Source organism: Sycon ciliatum, chromosome 3 (assembly GCF_964019385.1).
Source record: "Sycon ciliatum chromosome 3, ocSycCili1.1, whole genome shotgun sequence".
Classification (NCBI taxonomy): Eukaryota; Metazoa; Porifera; class Calcarea; order Leucosolenida; family Sycettidae; genus Sycon; species Sycon ciliatum.
Window position 1 is genome coordinate 18,308,265 of NC_088645.1, and position 19,433 is coordinate 18,327,697.

Below are 19,433 nucleotides of genomic sequence, written 5' to 3' on the forward strand. Positions count from 1 at the left end.
TTATCTTATAACGAGTTGGAGCATCGATAATTTATGTTTTATCGAGGGTAGCCCCAGTAAGTACGAAGTAGTGCCTATTTCACCTTTAGCTGCAAGTCCTGCTACAAGATAAGTCTCGTTATAAGATAACTTTTTCGATGGCCCAGAGATTATCTACTAACGAGGGAGGACCTGTATCGAGAAAGACTCTCTCAAACCGACCTCCCCAAACACCACTCGCCGCAACATCAAGTCGAGCCTGGTCTTCTGTGGAGGCAGTCTTGTAGCGGAGCTGCTCACCAGAGAGCGGTTGTAAGTGTGGCTCGATAGCGACACTATTGGCGACACGTTTCAATAGCGAGGCAGTGATGTCCCGCACCTCATTGTGTCGAAGTGACGGGAAACCTCCGGTGCTGCATGTCAGGGCATGGGCTACTGTGAAGCTGGCTCCACAGACACAGGTTGACAGTAAGCGAGAAGGCCGCCAGCCATAGCGCAGTGCCAAACCATCGCGGAACTCGCTTTTGGAAAGCACAAATCCATGACGGGATAGCGGACGACAAGTAAGCCAGCTGGAGGCGCCAGGCTCACTTGCCAACTGAATTGTGTGCTGCAAAGTGGGCGATGCGTCGGCAGCGAAGCCACGGATGTCGGTCTTCGCTTTCTGGCGGTGATCTGCACGCTGTGACGCTTTGGCTGAGGCACCGCTGGCAAGACCTTCCGTCACACTGAAGTCTTGGTCGAGGATGTTGGTGGTGAGCGCCGCTGTGATCGCGCGGGATGAGGCGTATTGGGTTGTTAGAGATGTTGGATTGACGATGCCCAGGCCACCATCCCGGCAAGGGAAGGCAAACAGCCGTCGCAGCTCCAGACTGACTTCTTCTCCAGTCAGGGCTGGCAGCAGCTTGGTAACAATGGCGTGTTCCAACTGATCAAGACCACTGGACGCATCCGGCAGAACACGACACAAGAATGTCCAGCGGCATGAGAGAGCACGAACAAAAGTAGTGTACGCTGCCTGGGGCTGGGTACGAGCGAAGGATGAGAGTGTCTCAATCTGCTTGCACCATTCATTGGCCTTCTCCTGGATGAACCCGTGGATGTAGTCGGGCGTGCCAATAGCGGAACCCAGGTAGCGGTTGCCGTCAGATGTTACTTGGATGCCAGTACAGTGGTCCCTCTATAATCCGGCACCATTTGTGCCACGGAAATCTGCTGGATTAGGGAGGGTGCTGGATTAACAAATCTTATCTACTATTGTAATGTGCATGAAGAGGACATTTTGGCTACTGAAAATTGTGCACAGCGAACCTCCCTATTAGGGAGGTTCTGCTATGTGAAACGTAGAGAAATCACGTAGAGAGCAGGTGTCTGGGTTAGAGTCTACGGCTTCGCGTGTTTTGGCTCCAGATTTCTACGCGGAGATGGGGTTCTCTACGTTGTGGCACACGCAGAGAAAATGCGTACGGATTTGCTGGGTATCGATCAACTGCATGCAGAAAACTGCCAAATATGGAAGGGGAAATTCCCAGTACACATTCCACGTGACTTCTCTAGGTGAAACGTAGAGCAGAGCAGCATTTCTTTACGTTACGGGAACGCGAAGAAAGTTCGCGTGATTCTTTGCGTCGCGTTCCCAAAACGTAGAGCAGAACCTCCTTTAATAGACACCCTTAGGGCGCGCTCACACTGCGACCATGAGCACGCGTCCATGCGTCAGCAAAACGCAGAAACGTGGGAGTCGTGCTCACACTAGGCCTCGTACACGCGTAGACGTGAAGTTGTCTCACAAACTTTACGAATTGCAGTTCGTATCCAAAAGAGTCCGTGCGTTTCCTAATAAAGTTGTGGCCCGTTTTGGATGTAATTTTTCGCATGTTGCATGTTGGAGGAAGTGCCTCGTGGCTCGTATTATTCTTATTGTATTGAAGTCGACGAAAATAATTCATACAATCAGGTAGGTTTGGACTCTTGAGGGACTGCCGCTGACATCCAAGCGCTTTCGCTTTCCTGACCTCGTGGTCAGAGCAAGTGCCAGTGCAGTGGAAATTCCGGTAGTGGTTTCTTTCGTCTGTTGCCGAGATGAGAACTGTATTTTCCGATGATATGTAACTGAAATGTCTTGAGGTATGGCATTCCATCATCGCAGAAAAGTAGAGAAAGATAATTTCCGAAACCGAAAAGCCAGACCAAGCTGCCATCGTATTGAACGAGTACACTGTAGAAATTGGTCACTGACCCGATCACAACGAAGCAACTACAAAAACAAAATCGACATCGTCCAAAAAGGGTAAAGAATGCATATATGGCGGTGCGTGCGTGCAGGACCACAACTACAAAATTTTAAAAATGTGCAAATGTCGAGGTGACATCGACAACCGCCGATGTTCATGAATCAACACACCGGAATTTGAGAAATTGAACATACTTCAGGCCAGGTTGTACACAAATACGCTTCACGTCTACGATCATGTTGCCGCCAAGTCGTAGCACCCCCTCCGGGGGTCGCGGTCACGATTTGAAACGTGGCCGCGACGTTTTGGTCAAGTTCATGCCGTTGCCATGCAACTTGGCCGCATGGCCGCATGGACGCTGGTTTTGGTCGCAGTGTGAGCGCGCCCTTAGGCCGTCATCACACCACGTTCTCCGACTCCCGTTTACGTCTACGTCTATGGTGAAAAAACCAAAACGGGTGGTCGTGTCATCAGACAGGCACAGTGCTTGACGCGTACACGCAGTCAGGTTTTTGGAGAAATTTGAACCCACGTACATCGAAGTACAGGGTCGCTCGGAAAAAGGCTGGGGTAGATACGCACGTTCATACAAAAAGTCGTATACCCCCCCTCTCCATACCACGTCTACGTCTCCCGTTTCCTCTGCTCCCGTTTTCACCCCGTATACGGATCATCATGACAACCGACCAAAAACTCCGTGGACGTGGACGTGGACGTAGACGTGGACGTAGACGTGGACGTAGACGCAGCGCTTTGTACCATGGTGTGATGACAGCCTTAGCAAAAAACGTTATGTTGTAACGGTATTATCGTAAGGGGGAAAATACCGTGATTTGGGTTCGACCTTTAGCAAGATGCACGCTATTTTTAGTACGCTGTTGCCACGAGAATAGCTTTGATTTCGCGCGGTACAACCATTTTTGTCACCATATACGCGATACAAGGTGAAATGCGTACGGACTATGCAATATTTGGCCAAAACACGTACCGTTGGTCACAACGATAAATCAGCCCCCATAACGTTTATACGCTGCAGCTTCAACGCTATTTGGGTGATCAAGGTACGAGTACCGTAAAAAATAGCGTTACCGTTGTTTGCTAAGGGTGTCAAATATCGCACTCTATCCGTGTTTTTTATTTTCCAGAGTCAGTGGACTTTGAACTTTTTGAGCTATTTCTTGAGAATTGTTAGTTTCTAGTCATTGCAAGGTGGGCCTTACAAGGCCCTTTTCGTTCGAAATCAGACCTGACACGCCGTCCATCGCCGGATAAGGCAAACTTCTATCCTCAGTTTCGAACGTTTTCTCGCGGGGTGCTTCTGTCCCATGCAGCATCACGTCTTCTCCGACTGTCGAAATTTGAATTTTTCTTTACGCAGGACTTCAGCTTAGTGCCGTCAAGTATTCCAGGCACGCGTAGTAACACCCACTACAACATGCAGAAGAACAAGCCTTAGGGGCCGTTTACATGAGAAAAATAAGCCCGGGCTTATTCAACCCTAGGCTTACGATAAGCCCGCCTTGATCTGTCACCCAGTCATTTTAGAGCGCGCGTTTACATGGTCAGGCGGGCTTATTCAGCTCGCCCCGAGCTGAACTAGCCCTATCCTTGACCCCCGAGCTTATCCAACCCCCAGGGCTTATTTTGTCATGTAAACGGTCAAGAAGGGCTTATAAGCGAGTTTTTCCGTATTTTTCGATTTTGCCTCGTGAACCTGAGAGAATGTGGCCGTGGACAGTACAGTGCAGTGCGTCTCTTTTATTTATTTCTTGGTATGTTTTCTTCTAGTTTTTGTCCAGTGGAAGGTCCTAGCCCATCCTTCACCTTCTCGAAAAATAAGTGACAATTGGAAAGGCAGTAGAAACCTGAGCCGGCATTTCTTGATCCAAATTTCATCAGACACGAACATTTACCACTGCGTTCATGTGCGATTTGAAAAATAAAATGCGCGCAGAACTCGCAGTCACTCACCTGAACTCAGCCCCATACAACCGTCATGTAAACGGTTGAAAAATAAGCCCGAGGCGAATAAGCCCGGGCTTATTTTCCTCATGTAAACGGCCCCTTAGGCCGCAACCACACTACGTAAAAATCACAGTACAAATTTTCATGCATATCTCACTGCAAGTCGGTACGCAACCACACTACACTTTTCGGTCTGCATAGATGACGTTTTCACGCGACCAGCACGTGACGTTGTCGTACCAAAGCGTGTGCCATGCGCTGGAAAAGACCGGGAAATTCAAAAACCCTGCTGTTGCTGATGCTATGTACGATGACCCGGTACAAAAGCAAAGTTGTACACAGGAGAAGGAGCGCGAAAACGACGAAAACGACAAACGTGGCTTTCTACAGGGGTGCGCCAGTTGCTGAAAACCTACAAAGCGCATTTTGCATTTCGCACGCGTCGGCATGACGATTTCTACTGTAATGCCGTTTGTACGTGATTTTGTACCTAGTGTGGTTGCAGCCTTAGTCTTTTAGTATGTGGTCTCTCGCCGGTGTCCAAGACCAAATAACACCACAACGACCAATTTTCTAACCTCTGTTTTTCTCGTTATTTACATGTATATGGAGGACAGCTGGAAACATGTAGCACTCACAATGAACACATCAGGACGGTGTAATAATGCCACTCAGCTACACCCTGGGCGTGTATGCATTCCTGTCTGCGAGTTATGCCAAGCAACTCGTCTGGACACCAGTGCACACATCCAACAAATGCAGAATATTGGAATATTTTGGTAAAATAGTGAACGGCGAAAGACAAAAACCCAAATTGCAGCCACCTACAGACTAATATCCACATACGCTGGCTGTGTAAAGGAGTGTCAATGAGAATCTTCATTGCGTTACTACAGAAGTGTATGAAACGGAACGTAGCGGACAAGCTCAAAAGTGCACGCCGAGCCAATATAGGCGGCATTGCAGCACATGTAAGACAGTTATGGACAAACAGGCACAGATGAAGTGTTCCCACTATGAAACGGTCTCAGCAGTTCCAAGAAGTAAGAACATGACAATAGCATAGAATGATGTCTTTTGCAAGAAGTGCTATGAGGCACAGCTAGAATAGATAATACCGTAAAGTCCGGAGCACTGTTAGGCAGTGCCGGATCTGGCGGAGGATCCGCAGCTTCATAGCCGTGCGTCGGACGATAGAGGTGACTTGCGGTGACCAGCGAAGATTTTCGTCCAGAGTGACTCCGAGGTAGCGAGCCATACTGGTCTGGGCAAGAGGCGTGCCAGTGCAAGTAATGTGGAGGTCGAGGTGTGCCTGCCGTCCAGCTTTGATTGCAAGCACTTGCGTCTTTCCGGTGTTGAGGATAAGCCCTTTGGCACCGAGTAGCCATTGTCAGTATCTTCCTGCAAAGAAATAACTTCTGTCGAGATTTCCTTTCATTCAATAAATGTATCGTCTTTGTGGTAGTTCGTTCTCCATGTGGTACGAGTAATGTCGCAGAAATTTGTGCAGTGCCACGATGTCGCCGTCGCGCTGTCAGGAATAATAATTGTTCTGATGAAGCGTCAGTCAACGGCTTGACTGGTCCCAATATTGCAGTTGCAAGTCGAACAGGGTATGTCACAGAAGCTACACCTACAATGTCGCTGCTAACTGTTACTTGTTGAAAACTCCGAAGTGCCCAAGAAAACATTTGCCTTTGGGCGCTGTGTGATCTCGAAATGATGGCTTGAAACACCGTCAGAAGTGTATTTGGTTCCTTCAATACTCTGTTGTTCGCTACCTTGTTATTCGGAAGAAAACCCGTTCGGATTTGCGAAATAAAACAACCATCATTATATAATCACAACGAGCTAGCTAGCTCGTGGCTATAGCGCAGCTAGTGCACAAAGAGATTTTGAAACCAGGAAAGTGGACATAGTTTACCGTAGCAAAGTGCTCTTCCCGCTACGGTGTGAGATGCACTTTCGTACAGTAGGGGTGACAGTGCATGGGGTCAGTGTGTACAGGCCAGCAGATCTTGCAAAAATGGGGTGGGCGTTTGCTCCGGACTTTACGGTAGTTGACAGCAGTGCAAGCATTCACAACAAAGCTATTACAGCTGGTCGCTTGTCACACTCAGATCTGCGATAATCCTCTGGCTGAGCTAACAGCAGTACTGGGAGAACACATGGATGTTTGCACACTAGTACAAAGAAGCGAGTCATTCCCCTTCTGCGGAAAGGCTGCAATACCCAAGGTCCTCTTCGTGCTGTTCTCACACAATGCCAAGACGCGTTAATACCCAAGGTCCTCTTCGTGCTGTTCTCACACAATGCCAAGACGCGTTGGAGCACGATCTACCTGAGAAGACACAGATCGCACAAGATAAGGCAGCATTTTAAGTTTTTAACGACAGTAGGAATAATGCATGAAACACAGAAGGTAATTCAATGGAAAAAGTGCTCCGCTCTTTATATACTATACTTTTCCAATGTTATACAGATAATGCACTGAACTCCATGGAAGTGGATTTGGTTGTCCCTATTAGTATAATTGCAGTGGGTGCTGCTTCACTTGAACCATATTTTGGTTCCAGTGAAGCAGCACTCACAGAAAATTTTCTCAATCGCATCGTCGCGCATCGCGTCGCAGAAGTGATATCATACATCGCGCTTTAGAATGTTGGCATGGCTGGGCATCACTGCCGGTAGTTCTGCCAAGAGGACGTAACCCGGATTATTAACCCCTGGTGGATCGGTTACACACAGAAACGCAGCAGGTTCGAGGCAGTGTCTGCATGTGATACACCATGCACACAAACCTTCATGAGGCTCTTATGAGAAAAAGCGCGCTTTCAATCTGAAAACCACAGCAGATCGTTGCGCACTGCCCCAGCCGGTACCCCAGTTTGTCGCTACGTAATGTGGGCAGCAAGCCCCTTCAGACCCCTCGTGCAAAGTTGCATGCTCTTGGGGCTATGGACTCTTGGTTCAGCCACCAAAATATGAATGCAGTGGAGCTGCGTCAGCGGCGTACATGAAACGAGACAGCATTTGGTTCGTTTTAATCGATAATATCGACAGAGAATATATTATTACAATGACACCAAGAGAAGCTTTGATGGCAATTAAGGCCAGCATGTCCATCCGCAGCCATGCAGCAGCAGCAACGAGGGTACATCTCAAGAGAATACAACTACAAGTCCATACCCACTAAAATGTCATGCAAATTTTACAATATACAGAGTGTCAAGACATACAAATTTCGCACTTTCGGATTCCTCAACAGTACCATCCTAAGCACAGGCACACTAAACGGGAAGAGAACACATTTATTTATGATATCGTATTCCTTTGGATGCTTCTTTCTTCTTGTTGTGCTATTTTCAACAAGGCAACACTTGTGCTTGTAAAAATACTAAAAAGCAATTTTGAGATTCCACTTAGTGCCATCGGTTATTCCAGGCAGGAATGCTCAAACCATTATCATCTCACTACACAACAATATGTACTTACTAAGATCCGCCATGAGAGCTTGGTGTCCGCAGCTCTTGGAAAGCTCAGCTCGTCTACTTCTCGATGCCAGTCGGCGAAACCAGCAAATCGTGGAGAGCAGTTTCTTCCATAAATAAAGCCCAAGATGGCGTTTGCGATTCAAATTTTCTACTCGGCGTCAAAGCACAACATTGAACTCATCATCTTCCATTGCTGCAAAGGCAAAGGAGCGAAGACAGGCCGCGAGAAAGGCCAAAACAATTGCCAAATTTCTCCCCCAACTGCCATTGTCGTCATCATCTTCACCAACACAGTTTTGTGCAGACTTTTTCCCGCGGGATCGGACCCAGGAAAATGAAAACGGCCTACTGACTCAGTGGCCTGCGCACGGACATGTACATGGTGAGTCACGGACTTGACGTCACGCTGCACGTGCCGGTCATTTCCTTGCAGGCGCGGGAATCCCGGGATAACAAAAATGTGCGTATTTCTTCCCTTTTTGAAAATGCTAAAATAATTGCTGCTTGCTGTGCATGTGAGAATATTCCGAATGCAGATGAGTAGTCGTTTGCGAGCAATTGGATCAAAGAATAATTGTTAGTTCCTTCCCCCAGCGTCTTCATTGTACACAAGGAAAGGCGATAGAGTTTTTCGATGTTGCGGATCAAACCCAAGTTCCACGAGGTATGGCGAGGTATTGGAGCGAAGCTCCACGTCATGGAATTCATCAAGGGTGGCCTTCATTTGCCATTTGGAACAGAAGGTCCACCAGCGCCGTTCGAGATTCACAACATCGTCGATCCACAGTATGAGGACATGGTGCAGGAGCGCATTGAATTCATGATACGAACTCACAGAATAATACCTGCACGAGATCGCAGTAAACTGCTCGGCGTATCCCGTTTCGCTCGATCGCATTTGCCCAGAGGACAGTTGGTACTCAATTTGAGAGAGCTGAATAAGCACTTGGCGCGGGTACCGAATCTTATGTCTCGCACTTTACCCGTGGGCAAGGATGGATTTCTGAAACAACACCTGCAGCCCAACGACTGGATGGCAAAGATGGACCTGCGACATGGCTACTCACATTTTGAAGTTCACCCAGATTCGCAGGCGTACCTTGGACTGACTTGGGCGGGAAAATACTATACGCACGTGTCGCTGCCATATGGACTTTCCTGGAGCACGTACATGTTCAACGAAACGATGGACACAGTGCTGATGCATATTAAGCAGACCATTACGGATAAAGTGTACGCCTACGCAGATGATTGGCTCGTGTACGGCTCGAGTTATGACGAGGTTTCTACCAACTTCTTCAAGATCCAGCAGCTGTTTGACAGTCTGGGCCTGTCAGTGAACCTGGCCAAGTGCTCGGCAGAGCCAACTCAGCGCATGGAGTTTGTCGGCGTTAACTTGAGCACCAGCGGCAAGGAAGTCTCTACGCAGCCGCTGCGCACGAAGCTCGTGTCGGTGCTGGAGAACCTTCAGAACACAATGGCGATGGACGAGGTGCCGGTGCGTGTGTTGGCCGTGCTACAGGGCCAGATGCGTTCGCTGGTCAAGTTTGGCGCGCCGGAAGCCCTGCTTGAGTTCCCCGTCATGCTCGCCGCGCTGCGACAGAAGAGTCACTGGGGCGACAGCGCGCCGATTACGCGCGAGCTCTACGCCGAGTTTGAAGAGCTCAGCTTCCTGCTGGAGACGCTGATCGCCAATAGTGTGCTGTGATGAGGCAGTGGTTACGGTTCTACTCTCGTGCTGGCACGAGTCCCGTACCGCCCGCCACTCACCACTTTGACTGCGCTGCAGTGCGCCGAGTGACTGCTCTATTGCTCGGTTTGTGTTAGATCCACCGTTGATCCACCGTTGATCGGATGCTGGCGTTGGCCGGGGGTGGTTTTAACTCGCTGAATCGCCGCGGCAACCATCGCTGCGGCAACCATCGCCGCCTGACCTATATACGCATGTAGACTAGTTCCCCGAGCGACGAATGACAGTATGCACGTATCTTCCCGACGTTTATTTTCGTATACGGTGATGCAGAGTGCGTACTTTGGTGCTGTCGTACGCGATCCATTGTAAGTGACTAATCCAGAACCGGTTCGTGTTTGATGTGGTTGAGCTACAATGGATTAGACTATTGCTGAAGTAAGTTTGACTCTTATCCATCCCTTCCCCCTTCCGACCACGGGAATAGATTTGACGAGTTTGATGTCACCTTTTTTTTCCGGAGGGGTTCTCCCGACTGCCAATGCTGTGATGGGCGTAGACTGTCGTGATATCGGGCTCTTTGTGTCCGTGCGTGCATGCGCGCACGTGTTAGTGTTGGTGTGTGTGGTGGTGGTGTGTGTGTGTGTGTGTGTGTGCACGTGTGGCGCACGTGTGCATACCTATGCGTATACGTGTATGCCATTTTTCTGCAAACTTTTTACTTGTCCCCAGTCGTTTAGCGCTTGAGTATTGTACATATTAGAGACGTTTGTAAGATCGAGTGCACTGAATATTGATGTTGATCACTGATGAGCGGCTTCACTTCTTAGATACTCGTTCCCTTTGTCAACTTTCATGCTTACTATGCCCGTGCCGTGTAGTACCTTTTTTTCTTTTAAAGATTTTATGCAGTCTGCATTAGCTTTGCAGTGACATTTAACGCTCCAAAAATCCCCACTCTGTGGACAGCCACTTCAGTGACTGTTACTATGGGTGGGTGTGCGCACTCACGCGCGCTCGTGCGGGTGTGTGTGTGTGTGTGCGAGCGCACGTGTCTATGCATGTGTGTGCATGTGTGTGGGTGTCTGTGTGCATGTGTATGTGTGTGCATGTGCGTGCGTGTCTGTGCATGCGTGTGTGGGTGGGTGTACATGTGTGTGTGTGTGTGTGTGCGCGTGTGCACGTGTGTCTGTGCATGCGTGTCTGTGCGCGCGTGTCTGTGCACGTGTGTGCATTATCTAGTGCCAGCTACTATCCTTAGTTCTTTCTGTTCAGCTCACCGCTGTTTCCCAATTATTCGGCTGCATCTCTTTTTCAACATTCCTCGTTTATTGTTCGTTAATCTTGTCCGCACTGTCCTGGTGCTTGAGGTTTTTGTTTCTCTAAATCCACATGATCTTCACTGGACTATGGCCTTGAGCATGTGTTTTATCCAGGGTCAAGCTGGCTTTGTGCTCTGTTGATTTTGTTGGTGTCGCGTGCACGCGCACGCTCGTGTGTGTCTCCCTCCTCCCGCAATGGGACCACGTAACCTTTACGGCAGTGGGTCAACAGGACAGGACAGGTGTGTGTGTTATGTGTGTCTGTGCGCATGTACACGTGTGTGTGTGTGTGTGTGTGTGTGTGTGTGTGTGTGCAGGCGCGTGCCCCGTATGGGTTCCTGGGTGCCCGGAATACCCCTTTTTCACTCAAAATGCAGGGTTTTGCTTCATAGTTTGAAAATTTTCCCATGGGAGGCCCCCCGGAACCCCCTTTGAAGGGCACCGGCGCACACGCCTGGTGTGTGTGTGTGTGTACTTCGAAGTATATGCGGGTGTGTGTTCCAGTATAACTTTCATCGCACCCAGCGATGGGCGTCTAAAGTAACTTACTTTGTCAGTCTGCATGTCTGCTTGTTGGAAGTTGTTCGCTGTTTCTTTCGCTGTTTTTTTTTCTCTCACACACACCGTCACAGTCATACTAATGCTGTGTGGTGACCCCGTATAATAACGCGTAAATTAGGGCGGCGACGGAATAGGGGTTTGGTCGGGTAACGGGTCCTGTTGTTTTTACCCGGGTACCACGGGTACCCTCTCCGGTATTATTTGACATAGCTTGTACTGTGAGTGTGCACTTGCGCTACATAGAAAATGTACAGTAGCTTGTAGCCATGCTGTTTATGTGCACTGTTGCAAAAACACTGTACTCCAACTACCCGATCGGGTTCTCGGGAGCAAATCGCTACCCTACTACCCGCTCCAATTACGGGTAGCACGGGTACCGAACTACTCGTTGACACCCCTAGCGTAAATGGCATCATGCAAGGGCGGCCAGGAGGAATCACTTCCCAAAATTCCATCTTGATCTCTCCCTGCTGTTGTCTACAGATGACCAGGTTTGCCACTGAAGATATCCGTGTGTGTGTGTGTGTGTGTGTGTGTGTGGTGTGTGTTTGTGTGTGTGAGAAAGAGAGAGAGAGAGTGTGTGTGTGTGTGTGTGTGCATGTGCATGTGTGTGTGTGTGTGTGTGTGTGTGTGTGTGTGTGCTTGCATGCGTGCGTACATGCATGCAGTCATCTGTGTGTTGTGCGCATGGGCACGTGTATGGAGTACAGTTCCAGCGAATCACAGCTAGAAACTGAACTGTCGCAAGGGCTACACTGTTCTTCAAGTATTATTAGAACGAAGTCTGTCTCGTTGTCCAGGAAACGACCAATCAGCGATATTCCCGCCAAGGGCCTTAATATTAAATAATAATAATAATAATATTCGCGGGATCCCCGTCGGCATCGCTTGAATGTTCAGAAACACACAAACTAGCCTTCGCATCCGCAGGCCACCACTATGCCTGTTAACCTAAGTGGCGGGTGCAGACCTCACAACTGAGTCAGGGGAGAGGAGGTTAGTCTCTCAACCAATCGGACGTGTAACGGCCCATAACCCTGTAAACTGCATCCAGAGAGGTTCCGGGGTACGATTTTCCGTGCCAAAATCCATATGGGCGCTACGGATTTTTCCAGGTGTGCTCCATACGATTTTTCGGCACGGAGAATTCGGGACTGGCTTTCATACGAACCATGTTTCGTATGGAGATTTTGCGTCATCGGGTGCAGAAAGATTTTTCGTGTACAAATTTGGTACGAGAAACATCGATTTTCCGCGGGAAGTTTTGATTTCGGTACAATTTTTCAAAATAAAAGGCATAACGCGGGAATGTGACGTGTCTGCAATTGTAACCTAGGCAATGACGGCAAACACATAAGTTCCGTACTCCGAAACATTTCACTGCTCGAAATCAATGTATAAAAAATCCGTAGCGCCTCGACGGATTTTGGCACGAAAAATCGTACTCCGGAACCTCTCTATTCTCACTCCGAGCTGTGAGTACCCAGTTGACCGTGGGTGTCGGCGCAGTTCAACACGCATAAAAAGTCTTTTTAGGCTGTGTTTACATGGAGAAATTTCAGCCCGGGTTGAAAGTCTGTACGATAGACAAAATAGGTGAGCGTTTACATGAAGACAGTTGACCCGGGTCAAATACTGATATGCCGCCAAAAGTCCACTTCTAGAGTCCTGCATGGTCACGTGAATCCGTTCGCTCGAAAATCGCATGTGCAGTGCTGTTCAAACCTGGCGCGAGATACGCACAGAAGTACGTTTGTACGATTTTCTTGACCCGGGTTGATTTCAACCCTCCCCTTGGGGGAGGGTTGAAATCAACCCGGGGCGAAATTTCAACCCGGGTCAAGCGCAGTAGAGAGGTTAAGATGCACGTTATTTCTGACGTGACGCGAAAGTTCAGCTCGCATTATTTGGCTCGCACGTCGAAAAATCAACGCGAGTGACCTGCTGCTCACGTCGAAATTTGGAGTTTTACGCCAAATTTGACGTGAAATTGCGCGTCACGTCGGAAATAACGTGCATCTTAACCTCTCTAATGTGTCATGTAAACGCGCCATTCATTTTGTGCACATGGCGGGTCGAAATCTGACCCGTGTCGAACTCAACCCGGGTTGAAACGCGTCATGTAAGCACAGCCTTATACGCTCCCTGCTACCAGCGCGGGTCTTGAACTCGGGACCTCATGATACGCAGGCAGGTCTGCAAACCAATCAGCCATAAGCGTTGGTAATAGGGAGGTTTCGCTCTACGTAATTACGTATGAAAATCCGTATGTCGTACGCGCCGGGGAGCGAGGGCAACTTTCATACGTAAATCTCTCTACGGATTTCCGTAGGAAAGCTCTTTCCTACGTTGGGTCCTCCGTAGGATTTTTCGAAATATTTTTTCGCATTTTCCGCATTTGTCCATGGCAACATTCAAGCCGCGCGAAACACAAGGTACACACACCGTACACCACGTGCAAAATATCATGGAAAACGCGGTTTCGGGTCATGGTGCATGCGGTGGGCGCATGCAGCCAACGCGTCTCCAAAGCAACAACGCATGTTGATCAGTCGTGGAGAAATCACGTAGAGCGAAACCCTACAGCTCTGATTTTACGTATGAAAATTCCGTGCAGTTCATACGTTATTTTCATACGTAATTCCGTAGAGCGAAACCACCCTAATATAAGGACCTTATCAGAGTTTAAAGCCCCCTAAATCATTATTAATTTTTACTACTCTCTGATGACGAATCGAGGGCCTTGGATTAGTCCCTATGTACATGTATTCTAAATCGGTGCATACAACTACTCCATGTACGCATTATAGTAGTAAGAAAAACTGAATTCCATCTGTTTTACGTGGAATTTCTTGGAGTTTCCCAATGTATTGTACTTGAATAAAATTCTATTTTAACTTTCACGGTATCTCAATTTTTTTCACGTCTACATGACTTTATTTTGCCCGTAAAAGAGGCCGTTACCCCGTAAAAAAAATTATAGTAGTAAGCGATACGGTGCAGATAATCTGCATAAAATATACGGTGTACTAACAGCTACGCATTGCAGAAGTGTGTACGGTGTTTGACTCCCGTACTCTTTCATCTGTACGGTTTTCCTTTGTCCACAGGGGACCACAGCTGGCAGAACCGTCCCGGCTGTGTTTACATGAGAAATTTCAACCCGGGTCGAGTTCAGCCCGGGTTGAAAGTCTGTACGATAGACAAAAGAGGTGAGCGTTTACACGCAGACAGTTGACCCGGGTCAAATACTGATATGCCGCCAAAAGTCTACTTCCACAGTTCCGCATAGTCACGTGCATCCTTTCGCGCGAAATTTGCATGTACACGTACGAGCACAGTGCTGTTCAAACCTGGCGCGAGATACGCACAGAAGTACGTTTGTACGATGTTCTTGACCCGGGTTGATTTCAACCCTCAACAGTGCATTTCAAAACTATAGACGCGTAGGGTTTTTGAAATATTTCAAATTTGGCTGGAACTTTTTGAGAAAAGTTTTCGGAATATTGCTCAGGATCGCTCCACAATTACTCTCATATAGTTTCTAAAGGATTGGATAACAGACGCCCAATTTGGAAAAAATTATGCACAAAGTGATCACAGATTTTATGTGGTATAGTCTACTATAGATGCTGGCATAACGGTTTTTGCCTAGGTACGCGTCTATAGTTTTGAAATGGACTGTAGGCCTTGACAGATTATGCTAATATTTTCTTGAAATTATGCTTTTCGCATTGCTGAAAAAATTGCAGAATTGTGCTATTTTTATGCTGAAAGTTATCATATTATGCCGGATTATGCTCACATATGCTGCTTAGGCCGCGGTCACACATGAAACGCTTGCACCGCTTTTGCGGAGGCGGAAAGCGGAACTACCGCAGCCGCTTTGGTGGACCACACGATGCAGCGGTCACACATACATGTAGACTACTGTGCTCCTCAACGCTCCGCTTTGGCGGAGAGAATGCAAATGCAGCACGTCCTATGAAATTTTAGATGTTCTTGTCCGAGTTGAAGCGACCTTCGCTTGTACAAGTAGAGCTATCGTGGATCGCTGACAGGCTAGGCTGCTGAATGTCTCCTGTCAAGTACACTCGTGGATTTGGGGCGCATTCACTGCGGCCCAGTACAGGTGTATTTTGAATATTACTAGTTTGGTTTACATCAATATCAAATTCAAATAGTTGTATAGTAGGGTGTCGTTGCCTCCTTCTTGTCCGAGTTGAAGCGACCTTCGCTTGTACAAGTAGAGCTATCGTGGATCGCTGACAGGCTGCTGAATGTCTCCTGTCAAGTACACTCGTGGATTTGGGGCACATTCACTGCGGCCCAGCACGGGTGTATTTGAATATTAGTTTAGTTTACATCAATATCAAATTCAAATTGTTTTATAGCAGGGTGTCGTTGCTTCCTCCATGATCCATCATCGACCCAGCGACTGCGTGGATGCCTGCAGTTGCAGTGAGGGTGTGGCAGAGTACTCTACTACTCCCTGGTTGCAGTCCTAGTGTTGCATACTCTGTTGGACGTATTGCTTGGAGAGAGTTGGAGATCGTCCGCGATCGGGGCCAATGAGTTGGGAGACGGATTCCCTCACCAATTATCCACTCATAGCGATGCAGTATTGTTTGCGAGATCTCCAGAACGTACAGTTCATTGGCAAAGAAGAACAATATGAAAACTGAATACCAAACGGCAACCAAACAACACCAGAACTCAGTGCAGAAGTAGCACACCAAACTCCAATTCCAAAGCCATCACCATGCAGGTTCCGCCAAAGCGGATCCGCGAAAGCGGAGGGTCCGCTCGCATTTTTTTGGCGTAGCGAAATCCAAACTTTCCGCCAAAGCGTAACTTACGCCTCCGCCGTTGCCGAGGCAACGGCGGAAGCGTAAGTTACGCTTTGGCGGAACCGCCAAAAAAAGTGCATGTGTGACCGAGGCCTTATGTACATGTACATGTATGTGATCAAGAGTACATGGGTTATGTACTCTTGATGTGATGGTTCTGTGCAAAATAACAGGGGGATATTTTTGTAGAGGGCGTTGTACTGTAGTAGCAAAAGTTCAACGGGGTCAACGCACCGTCCGACCTACATGTACATGGGTCATCCTAATAAAGATTATTATTATTATTATGTAGCTACGACCGTCACCCTGGTCACTGATTGTAGTGAACTGGACATGTTATCAAGGGAGTCGTAAACCTTTGCCTTCCTGGTGCATCTACTTGTACTTGTCTTGTACTAGTTGTAGAACATGTACAACTGTATGGAATTTGATGCGAACAGGCGGATTATTCCAATTTTATGAGATTCGTATGCAATTTGCCTCGAATTATCCGATTATTCGATTTTGGTAGGAATTATGCGAAAAATTATGCTAGCATAATCTGTCAAGGCCTACAACCCTCCCCTTGGGGGGAAATTTCAACCCGGGTCAAGCGCAATGCGTCATGTAAACGCGCCATTCATTTTGTGCACATGGCGGGTTGAAATCTGACCCGGGTCGAACTCAACCCGGGTTGAAACGCCTCATGTAAACACAGCCTAAAACCCCAAGATCAAACTCATTATACATGTACATGTACATGTACATTGTAGATATCGAAAAGTGGCTCTCAAAGCCCCTAACTAGCTCCGGAAGCTAGCTACAATGTATGAATAAAAATGAAGCTTACAGTAAGAGCCCAGCTGGCAGCATTAAAAAATATTTTCATTTCAGTATACTCTCCCTTTAGTAGTACTCAGTGCTGGCTGTTGAGTTATCAAAAGAAAAAAAAATGTTCTATGATGCCACACCTCTGCACACAAACCACAACACCACCCAATATACTGTAAATATACCAAATTTCGGCGCTGCAAAATTTCGGCACTTCACGATTTTTGACATTTCGGCGGCGATTTATTTTCGGCGTGGGGTAGAGGGCATGGTATAGTGCGACAGATGCTGTGAACAATTTCATCGGCGTTTTAATTTAGGCGTTTTGGGTCGGTGCCGAATATAGCCGAAATTAAATAGCTGCCGAAAATTTGTATATTTACAGTAAGGGCACACAGGCATATAACTTTATATATTATAAGCGGCAAGGGAGATAATCACAACGTCATGTAACCTCGTTCTAAATGTACTAGTAGTTTAGTGCATGGCAAGTAGCACGGTGGTCTGCACCACCAACAACATGTTTTAGTATGTACAGTCAACTTTGCTCATAACGACTGCGGATATAATGACAATTCGTGAGTAACGACAGACTATCCATGCCCAGAGCTGTATTACACATAATAATACTTCAGGTGTAACGACACTTCGCGTATAAGGACACTTTTCTGATGCCCCGCCGAGTGTCGTTATACGCAAAGTTGACAGTACATGTACATGTATCTCAAACGGGATGAATACACTCAGTACAAAACACAATCATGTGGGTTGACAGCATGTACAATTATGTACGTGTAATTCCTAAACCTCACCACCACTGCCACGATTCATGTTGTGCATGCTTCCCCTAGCTACATCTCATGTTTGGCATTTACATGTACATGTAAACCCCATGAGTGATCTTTGTGAAGAATAGAAAAAGTTCGGAAACAGTGATCTTACTCCAACCTCCGTGGATGTTAGAGCCCCGGGGCCCCGGTCTTCACGACCATCTGCCAGCCACGGAGGTTGTGTTAAGATCACTGTTTCCGAACACGGTGGTCTCCGCCTTGTTACAAGCTGTCAACCAACAACGTCATTCAACAAAGGAAGGTTTATTCTACATAATTGTGCAGTAAAAGTAAAGTAAATTATCGTGTTCGTTCCCGAAGGGAACTCACGACGGCCGCTAACACCCGGTAAATCCTAGCGGCAGATGCAGCGCATAACGGTGGGGGTGAGTGGATAAGTCTCACAACCACTGGCACAAGTGCCGAGAACGGCCCCATTAGCTGCATCCATGTACCCCTTGTGCCTGGCCACAAGTTCCCAGTCGACTGTGGGTAGCAGCACGGCTGGAAAAACCGCTCCCAGGCAGGACTTGAACCAGGTACCTCTCGTATCTCAATCATGGTCTTTGACCAACCCACTGTGCCTGCCTGGTACAGTAAAACCTATTGATATGCAACCACTCGGATAAGGCGACCACCTAGGAAGCTGGCCCCTCCAGACTGCCCCCCTGTCCAATTCCTTGGCACCCCTGTTCCTGTCAGCAGCCAGTGGAAGCTCCTTGGGGTGGTGTTCGACGAGAAGCTCAACTTCAGCGCCCACCTCCACCAGCTTTCTGTACGCGCACATCAACGCCTCCATTTCATGCGGACGGCAGCCCCCATCCTGGACGCTGCTGGACGCCTAACCGTCTATAAGGGCTTTTGTAAGGCCCATACTTGAGTATGCCCCACTAGCCTGGCTTGGTGCTGCCCAGACCCACCTTGGGAAGTTGGACACAGCACAGCGCAAGGCCATGCAGATGATTGGACCCACCACCGTCCTCCAGAGTCTGCGGGCCAGACAGACGGTCGCAGGGCTGTCCTATCTCTGCAAGGTAGTTAACTGCAAGGGCCCACCCCGTCTGACACGAATGCGCCGTCCCCCAAAACCACGGGCCGATACTGTTCGAACCCGCCAGCACCATTATGATCAGCGCCAGCACCGGGAACAGCTCTTAAACACCACCCCGGCACCAGTCCCGATTACCTTCGACGTTCCTTCCCGTACTGTTTCCTTGAATTGTGGAACAGCCTCCCCGAGGACGTCTTTCCCCGTCTGGCCAATCACTCTCCACTCACAGCTTTTAAAACAGGTGTCAACAAACACATCTCAGACTAGCCATGGTCTTGGGACGTGCTTTGAAGCCCATCATGTTGATCGTCTCACTGTTCTTTCCAGATCGCACCTCTCGGTTTGGGGATGTGCATTGAAGCACCCCATACTAACGGTCTATACTGTCCTCTCTTGGTCACCACTCTCCCTATTACGTATATTGCAATTACTATTCGTAAGAAAGGGTTTGCTCCCCACACCGGAGCTCGCGCTATTCCGCCGACTTTACTTGACACTTGACTGACTCACGACTGCCATCCAGAGCACACGAGAAGTCCATCGAACCTTCGACTCGGCAAACCGGCAAGAAAGCACCACTCCCAGCTCAATACACAGTGTTTCGGGGAATTCACCCCTCATCAGTTGAGCTTGAGTAGGCTGAGGAA

The 19,433-nt window shown here is 48.2% G+C and overlaps 1 long non-coding RNA gene across 1 annotated transcript; it reads right to left on the reverse strand.

Annotated features, from left to right (window-relative positions):
* Positions 1 to 4,935: 4,935 nt before the first annotated feature.
* Positions 4,936 to 8,012, reverse strand: LOC135811648 (uncharacterized). Its single transcript, XR_010552676.1, has 2 exons — positions 7,674 to 8,012; positions 4,936 to 6,519 (listed from the first exon to the last, which is right to left on the reverse strand). It is a non-coding gene; the product is annotated as an uncharacterized LOC135811648 (long non-coding RNA).
* Positions 8,013 to 19,433: the final 11,421 nt, after the last annotated feature.